This window comes from Malus sylvestris, chromosome 9 (assembly GCF_916048215.2).
Source record: "Malus sylvestris chromosome 9, drMalSylv7.2, whole genome shotgun sequence".
Classification (NCBI taxonomy): domain Eukaryota; kingdom Viridiplantae; phylum Streptophyta; class Magnoliopsida; order Rosales; family Rosaceae; genus Malus; species Malus sylvestris.
In genome coordinates, this window is record NC_062268.1 from 3773441 (window position 1) to 3782712 (window position 9272).

Here is a 9272-nt window from a genome sequence, read left to right on the forward strand (position 1 = left end):
GTAATGAATTTAATTATTGAATACGTTACAACTCAATTGTACTCCTCAACATTAAGCACTCATCTGCGAGGACCAAAATCACTTATAGAGAGAAACACATGAGAAGTGCTTCTTAAAAAAAAAAAAAAAACACATGGCTAACAAGCCTAACTGAAAGATCACGTATTTTACACACGGCTAACACGCGGCACAAGCTGTTTCGTTCTTTCTGTTATATTTTTTGTAATTTGTAGAGACAGGTAAGTTCGTTTTTATGTAAAGACAAACTGCTTACTTTCAGACTCCAGCTTGAAGAAGGGGAGTGCTGTGTCCATCAGCGCTTCGCGGATGCTGCATTGACATCAGAGCTGGATCCTTGTAAGCAGTGCTTAACTTTTCATAAAATGCAGAGATTCTAGGATCGTTCTCGCCTTCTCTATCTTTCTTTATCAAACACTGCATCAAAACGCGGTAATGAGGTTCTTATATACATTCCAAATTTCCAAATCGTCGGCTGAGATATATATTCCATTAGTTTTTAATACAAGGAACCAAATTAAGAAGATTATAACCAATTCGATATCACTGTCAGATATCGATGGTCTGATGAGAACCAGATTTGGAACATTGACTAACTATAATTCTGTTGCAACTGAAATAAACGAAAAGTTGATAGCAATAGTGCTGACATACCTCAGCCGGATAGGCTTAGAATATTGGAAGGAATCGTTTGCGGCAGTACTCATTGAAAAGAAGCGTGAGAATCGGAAGAGGAATAGTCAGGCTGGAAGCTAAGGGAACCTTTTTGAGCCCAAACATTCCAATTGCAATGATGTGAATCAGCACCAAGGCAAAAATTGTTGAATTGTGCACTGTCGGCCAAATTTTCCATCGGTTTCATACTTGGGTGCATATAAATTCAGAAACTGTTCAAAATTGTCAATATACATCATCAGAATATAAATAACCAACACTAATTAAATACAGCGAAAAGTGCAATAAAACTTTGATCAATGACCAAATAGGCACTTAGATGGGCCTGCAGTAATTAAGCCCCTCTTGTTAATCCTCTTCATAGGCGGCTGCAGCATAATCTTCTACTTCCTGGCGGCGCACGACCGCTCGCTCAACGCCTTGGCCCCCGAGTTCCGCATCTACTCGGCCGCCGCGTCCCCGTCACCTTCGCGACGACGAGGGCCTACATCAGCTATGACGCCGCCAAGGAATTAATAATCTCCTCCAACTCCTGTTGGAATAAATAAAATATTTTCTAACATTGAACCGTAGAACACATCGTAGTTTTAATTACATAGATGAAGCTAACCTGCAGAAGACATTGTCGTGTTTCAAAGAGACTCTTCTACTCATTAGAGACCTTAATATTCTTATGGTGATAGTCCCAATTCGAAGAACAACTTCTCTGTGAGCAGGGAATCCTTTAAATAGAGTTAGTGTTCTCCAACTTCCATATGTCGTGGAAGATGGTTATTGTACCGTTGCCTCTAATTCCGTTGTGCATGTAGTGGACCTGATACATGTTTCAAACCGCAAGCACTATGGATGAAGTTCCTCAATTATAGGATATGGTTTTTCTGCTTATTTAAAAAACACCAACTGACTTATAATTTCAAATATGCTGACTCACTATTATCAATACTAGTTGAGTCCAATAAAGATTCCTACAGCTCATTCTCGGCAGGTGATGGTTGTTATGGGTCGGCCAATTGAGGGTGAAGCTGACCGGATATTTCAGAATTGATAAAGGTCTCTGGTTTTCGCATTACTTCTGCGACCTTTCTCCCCCGAATTACAACGCCATCGATCAGTCAAGCCAGTGTGAAATCTATAATACTATTTATCGGTGTGTATGCTGACAATTTGAGATTGATTGATTGATTGATATGTATTGGAAGGATATAGGTCTAGTTTATCTTTGTGATGTCACCTTTTATCTTTGTGCTATCACCTTTTGTCTTTGTGCTATCACCTTTTGTCGGTTGTCAATTCCTTAAGTCACATTTTGTTGGTTGTCTTCCCTAAGCCACCTTTTGTGGCGTAAATCAAGGAGTCAATCTCCTTATATATTGATGTACAATTGTAATGATTTTATGATACAATACATACTTTGAAAATCAACATGGTATCAGAGCAGGAAATCTAACCTGCCTCTACTGTACTACTATCTGAGCGTGTTCAATCTTCAAAATGGCTTAAGACAATTCGTTAGGATCAGAAGCTGAAAGTTCACATGTGATTTCCTCCATGAATGTGCATGAGGTGGATGTCAACCCAAATCAAAGATTAAGCTCAGTCGTGTTGAATAAGTTTAATTACTTGCCTTGGTCAAGAGCAGTGTCTCTGGCTCTAGGTGGAAGGTCCAAGTTAGGGTTCATAAATGGAAGCATCAAAATACCTGATGCTTCCTCACCAACCTATGAATCCTGGCTTAGCAAGGATCAGCTAGTTATGTCATGGCTCTTGAATTCCACGGAACGGAAATTAGTTGAAATATTCAGTTACTCTGAATCTTCATACCAGCTATGGGAGGCGGTCAAGGAAATGTATGGCAGCCAGAACAATGCTGCAAGGGTTTTCCAATTAAAGAATGACATCTCCGATCTACAACAAGATGGCAAGCTATTTGTGCAACTTCTAGGAAGCATGAAAAGCATGTGAAATGAGTTGGAAATTTATCGCCCTCATACAACCGATGCAACACTGCTACAAAAGAGAGCAGAAGAAGACAAGATATTTCAACTCTTGTCCAGTCTCGATTCAACGTATGAAGATCTACGATGTCACATACTCATGAACACATAACTTCATTCCTTCACCAGTGTATGTGCAACAATCCAATGTGAAGAAGTAAGGAGGAAAGTCATGAACATGGGTATAATGACTAGTGTACCTGAGGCTAGGGCCTATCTAACCAACGAGAGGAAGTACAAAGGAAAGCATCCGAACTTAAAGTGTCAACACTGCAACAATATAGGTCATGTTAAAGACACATGCTGGATTTTACACCCATAATTAAAGCCTGACTTCATGAAGGACAACAAGGGTTTACAAATGGTGAATCGTACTACACACCGAGCAAATCATGCGTCTGCCTCCACCTCTAATGGGTCTGATCCATTCAAGAACTTCACAGCGAATCCAGCTGAACTCATGAATGAGTTTATGTCGTACCTTCAAGGCAAGAAAGGAGGGGCTGGAATTGACCGTGCATACAATATAGGAGAAGGGAACTCGACGACATTGCTCGGAAAGTTTGAGGGTTTCTTGGTAGACACGAAACCCGTACCCCAATAAAACATGCAAGGTATCATGAAAGCCTTTAAAACTGCTCTTAAAATAAATATGTTGCATGATTTTTGGGTTGTAGATTCGGGTGCCACAGATCATATGACTAACCATGTGTCTAAGTCTCAAAAGTTTGAAAAATTCACTAATCCATCCCAAGTTTCAATTGAAAATGGTGAGAGTGTAAAGGTTTTAGGAAAGGAAAAAATAAAAAATAATGTCAGATGAAATTGAATCAATGGCCTTGTATGTACCTTCCTTCCCATTTCAACTTCTATCTGTGGGAAAGATCACAAATACCTTGAATTGCTTAGCTATATTTTCTCCTCACAATGTCATCTTTCAGGATTGTGCTACCAAGAAGACGATTGGTGAAGGGTTTTATTTAGAAGGTCTCTATTACATATCAAAAAGCAATCCCAAAGGGTTACAAGCCAAGTTCAATCCCATTCAAGATAATCAATTGTGGCATCAACGTTTAGCTCACCCTTTTCCACCCATTTTGTCAACTCTATTTCCAAACTTAGGGAAGGATGCTATTTCATGTGAAACATGCCACTTGTCTAAGGCCACTAGATTATCTTTTAACTCTTCCTTGTCCAGGGCTAGTAAGTGTTTTGAACTAGTTCATTCAGATGTATGGGGACCAACTAGTGAATCTTTTTATGGTTATAAGTATTTTGTGATCTTTGTTGATGATTTCTCTCGTGTCACATGGTTGTATCTTCTAAAGTCTAAGAATGAAGTTATGGAAGTATTTAAGGACTTTCATAACCTTGTTAAAAACCATTTCTCCTTTCAAATTCAAACCTTAAGGTCTGACAATGGCACCGAATATATGTCCCATATCATGAAACAATATTTAAGCACTCATGGCATCATGCATCAAAAAAGTTGTGTTGGCACACCTCAACAAAATGGTGTAACCGAACGCAAAACCCGTGACCTACTTGAAAAAACAAGAGCACTAATGCTACAAATGAATGTACCAAAGAGATTTTGGTCCCAAGGGGCTATGGCAGCTGCTTATATCATCAATAGATTGCCCAGTTGAGTCTTGGAATTCAAGTCTCCCCTAGAGGTCATGAAAGGAAGTAAAATTGATTTCTCACACCTTCGAGTTTTTGGCTGCATCTGTTTTGTGCATATTCAATCTCATCATCGAGATAAATTGGATCCTAGAGCTGTTAAATGTATTTTTCTTGGTTATTCATCTACACAAAAGGGATATAAGTGTTATAATCCTCAACTAAGGAGATTGATTGTGTCCAAAGATGTTCAATTCGATGAAACTAATCATTTTTTCAACAAGTCACATGAAATCACAAGTCAAGGGGATGACATATTGGATGTGTTCCAACTACCAAGAATCGAACTTGAGGCTCCTCAACAACAAGATCCCAGTCATGTCAACATTGATGCATCTCTCAATGAAAGTAGCAATGAAGGGTCTCACTCTGATGGTACACGGCATGAAGATGGTGATAATCAAGATGACCCTCACAATATGGTCCAAAATGTGAACGAGTGTGAGACAACTCTTCCTGCTCCTCGATGCAATCTAATGCGTGTTAGGAAAACTCCCACAAGATTTCAAGACTTTGTCATCTACAAACCCACACATCCCATCTCCCATTGTGTGTCGTACAAGAGAGTGACACCATCCCATGTTGCATTCCTAAGCACCATATCAAGTTACAATGAGCCTCAGAATTTCCATGAGGCCAACAACCAAGAGGTTTGGAAAAAGAAGCAATGCAAGAAGAACTTAAAGCCCTAGATCAACACAACACCTGGAGTATCACCAAACTTCCCGTAGACAAGAAAGCCGTGGGTTGCAAATGGATTTATAAACTCAAATTCAAGTCAGATGGATCAATTAAGAGGCATAAAGCAAGATTGGTAGCTCGGGAATTCACTCAAACATACGAGGTGGATTACAAAGAAACGTTTGCACCTGTTGCCAAAATGAACACCGTGAGAGTGCTATTGTCCGTGGCAGTAAACAAGGGGTGATCCATGTACTAAATGGACGTGAAGAATGCATTCTTGCATGGAGATCTCAAAGAAGAGGTCTATATGAAATTGCCACCAGGGCATCCTCAAAGCAATGAACCGAATTTGGTGTGCAAATTGCACAAATTCATTTATGGCCTGAAATAGTCTCCACGAGCTTGGTATGCCAAACTAAGCTCAGTTCTTACTAGTGTTGGTATGCCAAACCAAGCTCAGTTCTTGCTAGTTTATGCCAAACGAAGCCAGGTCAAGTGCCAAAACTAGCAACTCATGCTGTTAAGGATTCTCTGGCTCTCAGTGTTCAGTGTGCAGGTTCTGTGTCTAATATGGCCCAACGCCTATTTGCTCGAACCCACCAAGTTGAATCATTGGCGGCTGAAGTGATGAGTCTCAAACAGGAGATTAGAGGGCTCAAGCATGAGAATAAACAGTTGCACCGGCTCGCACATGACTATGCTACAAACATGAAGAGGAAGCTTGACCAGATGAAGGAATCTGATGGTCAGGTTTTACTTGATCATCAGAGATTTGTGGGTTTGTTCCAAAGGCATTTATTGCCTTCGTCTTCTGGGGCTGTACCGCGTAATGAAGCTCCAAATGATCAACCTCTGATGCCTCCTCCTTCTAGGGTTCTGTCCAGTACTGAGGCTCCGAATGATCCCCCTCCGGTGCCTTCTCTTTCCGGGGCTCTACCGACTGCTGAGACTTCTCCTAAGCCACCTTTGTGAAGACTCCCTTTTGTTTATAATGGAGTAAAATAAAGACCTAACCCGTTTTTCCAATTAATCCTTGGTTCAGTTATGTGATTAATCCTTGGTACAGCCTGACCCCACTTAACGGGATAAGACTTAGTTGTGGTTGTTGTTGTTGTTGTTGTTGAGTTGTGTGATAAATGTGAAAATTTGGTCCTCACTTTAAGCTTAAGAACGTTCCCTTACACTCGAGGTTCCGAGTTACGACTCTTGTGTTGGATTTGAAACCCTTTAGGACACAAGCAAGACCCATTTTGTTTACATGATTCCATTTGGCGAGGGGATTAGTGTTTAATCTTGTTGACATTGTAAAGGTACATCATGTTACTTTCAATCACTTGTATCTAAATGGACTGCCATTTGAGGTAAATATTCTTGTAGCCAATTCTCAATTAAGGTACATTCTGCATAAAAACCTTTAAATGCTAAAAACCCAGTTTATGTAAAGGTATATCTTGTTACATTCTGCCTTCGATCACTATTAATTCACAACTTCATAACTTGAAATCGTTAATATTTTTACAGCTTTCAAGTTATGACGTTGTGAAGTTCTCTTTTCTTGATTCAGTACATATGTTTCTATTATTGATCTGCTTCAACATTCAAGTTTGACTTTGATTTATGATCATGCAAATGACTTGCTTCAATATTTTTACCTATCACTAAAGTGAGGTTATTGCTGTCAATTGTACTGTTTTTTTGCTTTTATGGTCATGCAATTGATGACCTTACTTTTGGTAAGCTTTTTTTTCTAATACAGTTTCATGAACAAAAGGATCAAGTGACAGTTAAGCGATTTTTGCGGGTTGAATCTTTGGATGCAGAGCACCCGGGTCATGTAAGTTGCTTATTTGATGGTACTTGTGTTTCCATCCAGTAGAGAATATTTTTCTTTTCCTGTATTGACCTTATAGTTTAGAGTCTCTATAAACTGAACGGACATGTGCATATGCACAATCTTTTGGTTTGTTCTGTTTTACAGAAGGAGTGGAGGGAGAAATACTTGGCTCGGCAACAGGTTGAAGCAGTAAATTCAGTATGTATGCTAAGTAATCAGCCATTGCTAAAGGTAATTAGCTAAGCTTGCCCTTCTATTCTTTTGGTGTTCATCTGAGTTCCTTATTCTTGTATGCATGCTAAGCGTTCAGCTATAACTAGAACTAGAAGAAGACATAGTAGATGAATGAGTTATAAGAAGTATTATGTGATTCATACTGAAACTGTCACAAAATCCTGCTGCTTGTTTTAATTCCACACAGATTTGGTCATGTTTTGGAATTTTGCCCCGGTTGTTTCCTTTTTTCTTCAGTTTTCTTTGAGCAAAAAATATCTACTTATGCTTATTATATTTGTGCTATATTTTTAGGGATTTTCATCATTGAGTGACTTTGATTCTTATTACAGTGAAGGATGAAAGTGGAGATGCCAGCAGCGGTCAAAGGGCAGAGAAGAAAGAGTAACCATATTTGCTTTCAGTTTTCTTGTAAAAATTTGAGAAATCATATGGTTGTAAATGATGATTGGTGATATGAAAGAAATAAAATTGTGTTCTTGGTTAAATTAGGATTGCCGAAGTGACATGTGATTGCATAACTATTCAAAAACTGCTATAGATGTTTCCTATATTCTGCCAAATGCTATGAATTGTGTAAAAAATGCTATAAAAAGCTACTATAGCATTTGTTAAATGCTATGAAAAGTTTACTGTAGCATTTTAGAATTGGTACAGTAATTTTTTTTTCCATAGCATTTTTAGATGCCACTAGAAAATGTACTCGCATTTTGCTACGACAATTGAATGTATTATACATGACTAGTTTTTACACAAAATAACTAAAATGATGATACATTACCTAAGTACCAATGAAGTGATATTTCGCTTGCTATACTTTGCTTTCTACACTATCACTTGTTTTTGGTTGATGATAGTTTGCTTTTCAGTGATGCTACAGTCGCAGATGTACGCTATGGAATTGAAACGAATCTTTGGGGTATATGAAGCAGCATCAGGCCAGAATCCAGATGATAAATTTCTATAAATCTGCAGTTTGTTTTAGTACTACACACCTGTTGAAGTTCGGGAACAAATGCGACCTCTGTCGGGTGTTCCTTGCCATGAGAGATTTCTGGGACTTCCTACTTGCTTAGAGAAGGATAGCGCGGAAAAGAAGTGTTGACTGAAGCAATGTGGCAAGCTATACCCTCTTATACAATGTGTATTTTAATTACCGGTGAGTATATGTTGAGATATTGAGCAGATTATTGCTCGTTATTGGTGGATGAATGGTACGGTCGTGGTATCCATCAGAAAGCATTTGACACTTTGTGGATAATGGTAATCACTGTTCAAAAAATTCTTGCCTAGCGCCGCTTAGGCCCCGTCTAGGCGCTAGGCGGCTGACCACAGTCCCGATTAATGCATAGACGTTTGAAAATTAAGAAAGATCGCCTAGACCTGCTGAGACGCATGCCTAAACCGCCTAAGCATCTGCCAAGACCTGCCTAGGTCGTGACTCACTTAGGCAGAAAATAGATAACTTTCATTTTGCATTTTATTTTTTAAAATAAATTGTAAGAGATTTGTTGCACACTAAAATTAACACACATTATATCCTTGTTCCCCATGTTTTCATTATGTTCAAATACTTCATAATATATATTTCATTTTATTTTGTAATTTATGATGAAATTATACATATATATATATATATATTATATTAAGCATAATCATTTACTTATTTACACGAAATATAATAGATTGACTTAAATTTGTCTAGTCCGCCTAACCGGCCGTCCGACTAGCGTCTTTTAGAACTTTTGCGAGCCAATATATTATATTAGCAAACTGATGATGGGACCAAAGAAAATGTGCATTACCCATTCGCGATTAAAATTGATTCAGAACGTGACTATATAGAATCAATAAACCGTTAATCAAGGTCTTCATAGCATATGCTGTCATAAAAATATCTACTGACCTCTACCAGCACCTATGTAACTCCAAAACAATGCTTTCAATTACTACTTTTCTAGTCGAGAACCTTGCAGAAACTTATGCATGTAAAGAAGTGGGTACTTCACTACTTCAACTGCAATGTTAGAGGTCACTCGTATGGATGCTTTATCGATCAGTTTGACAGGATTAGCAATTTAGCAATGATAAATAACGATTTTTAAGAACAATTAACTGCAAAAACATAAGAGAATTGCTAGACTCACCCG

The 9272-nt window shown here is 38.5% G+C and overlaps 2 long non-coding RNA genes across 3 annotated transcripts; one reads left to right on the forward strand and one right to left on the reverse strand.

The window, feature by feature from the left end:
* Positions 1–47: 47 nt before the first annotated feature.
* LOC126583850 (uncharacterized) lies at positions 48–1744 on the reverse strand. Of its 2 annotated transcripts, XR_007609866.1 has the most exons (4): positions 1304–1738; positions 998–1225; positions 673–905; positions 48–435 (listed from the first exon to the last, which is right to left on the reverse strand). It is a non-coding gene; the product is annotated as an uncharacterized LOC126583850 (long non-coding RNA). The 2 variants fall into 2 exon arrangements; XR_007609865.1 differs by having other exon boundaries at positions 673–1225; positions 1304–1744.
* Positions 1745–6797: 5053 nt separating this feature from the next.
* On the forward strand, positions 6798–7592 carry LOC126583851 (uncharacterized). Its single transcript, XR_007609867.1, has 3 exons — positions 6798–6888; positions 7033–7119; positions 7455–7592. It is a non-coding gene; the product is annotated as an uncharacterized LOC126583851 (long non-coding RNA).
* The last annotated feature ends 1680 nt before the right edge of the window (positions 7593–9272 follow it).